Here is a 2059-nt window from a genome sequence, read left to right as displayed (position 1 = left end):
CTCATGTAACTGATGGTACCTCGAGGTCCCTCCTCATCCTGATTTCTTTGAACCTAGCTAGTGCATACACTTTGTCCCATTTGCTTAAGAGCCAGGCTCAGGAGCCTTCGCTGCCCCCCCCCCCCCCCCCCCCCCCCCCCCCCCCCCCCCCCTTAGTTCAGTTCAGTTCACCGTGGGTTGTAGTGGCTCACGTCTTCATGTCTGTGTTAGCGCTCCCCTAGCCGCACCGGGTGTTTGCCCAAGTCCTTCGCACAGCGATTCCCTGCGTTTGGTGATCACGCCGCCGACGTCTCACCCCATCAAGGTCAGGCTAACACGGTATAATTTTGTGCCCTGGGTTTAGTATTCCAATGCTTACGCTTGATGGTGAAGCCCACCGAATTGCCCGTTTGATCTCTAACATTCTGGTTGGTCCAGAACACCGGCTTGCCGTCGTGGATCGACGCCGTGAACCACCCCCAACGTTGACCGATCCGCTTACGACTTCTCCAAGCAAACTTTGATGAGCATCGTGTGCTCGGTGAGCCACTGATGCTCCCCATACTCTTCGTTTAAGTTCTACCATGTCCTAGGTTCTAGTCGTGGCTCGCCGGACTTTTGTGTTCACCGGTGTCACGGTGAACATAGCTCTTAAGGTCTCCGTAGCCGTTTCTACCCTGAGTGAGTTCGCCTTGGTCCGGGGCATGCGGGGGTGCCTCGATTTTCGCTGGGGACGGCCCCTTTGGCTAGTTGGATTTCGGCTCGCCGACACTCTAGCGCGGCGGTGTCGTGGACCCGCCGTGGTAAAAGAAACGAAGACCGAGGGGTTAAACGCGTGGGACTTTGACTCACTGCAATAGTAGAATAGGCTCGGTGAAATTAATTTGGGCAGTAGGGACTTGGCCGCAAAAAGGATAGGCGCGGGCGAGAATGGCTGATGTGGGGCCGTGCTCTGGCAAACCCGTGGGCCGAGCGTATGGTTTCGGGCCAGTACCATTGGTGGTTTTCCTTTTTCTTTTGAGTAGCAGGTTGCAAAATTCATTATAAATTATAGGAAACTGCAAAAAATTACTAAACTAATTTTGTAGAGCCCACGAAATTATGTAGTTTATATTAAAATTATTCTTAGGGTTTTTGCCATAATAAGTAAATTCTTAGTTATTTTAAAGTACGCTTGAGAAGCTTGAAAGAATTTTAGAAATAAAACCATAGGTCCAAAAATCATAGAAAATTTTGAGAAATTTATATACCTTTAGAATAACTCCTGGTCAAAGTTTGAGCATGTTTGGAATTTATTTAATTAGAAAACCAGAAACTAACTATGTATGAGTATTTAAAACACACTAATCTTTAATACTAATTTAGGGTTGGATCAAACTTGAGTCACACATAATGTCAAACACCAATATTGGCAAGCTTTGGAGTATATGTTCTCTGATACTTTGAAGTAGATTTAGTTGGACCACTTTAAGCCATCATTAGATAACCTAAAACTATAAGTATAATAACTATATGTTTACTTAAGAATAATTGAGCATTCCACCTTTCCCTTGTGAGATTGTGCATATCATATCATTACATGAGCATGTATTTCTAGTTGACTTGTAGAGCACCTAGAAGAAGAATTTGAAGTGGAAGTGGAAGAGGAGCCTGTTCCTCCACCTGAAACTTCTCCAACTGAGGTTATCGCCGAAGGTCCTCCAGAAGGTGCCCCATTTGGATTTGCTGCTAACTGCAATATCCTTATAGAAGAGCCCGACTCTCCTCCTCACAAAGGCAAGCCCCGGTGCATTTACCACCTACTTGCTGTTTTAAAACTTTTATCACTTATATGCTGCATTAGGTGGTAGGAATTTAATGATTAACCCTTTGCTGCATAACTTCCTTGAATTATTGATTATCATCCTTGATACCTGATTTGAAAAGCTAGACGTGGTTAGTATGCTTATAGACTAGGAACAAAAATGTTTTGATCTATGAATCTTGTTTTTACAAAGAAAAATGAACTAGAATGATGAAGGTATCAAAGGCCTTGATGACTTCATCATTTTAGAAGGGTACCTCTAACAGGTACCAGGTT

Source organism: Zea mays, chromosome 9 (genome assembly GCF_902167145.1).
Source record: "Zea mays cultivar B73 chromosome 9, Zm-B73-REFERENCE-NAM-5.0, whole genome shotgun sequence".
NCBI lineage: Eukaryota > Viridiplantae > Streptophyta > Magnoliopsida > Poales > Poaceae > Zea > Zea mays.
This window is presented reverse-complemented; position numbering follows the sequence as displayed.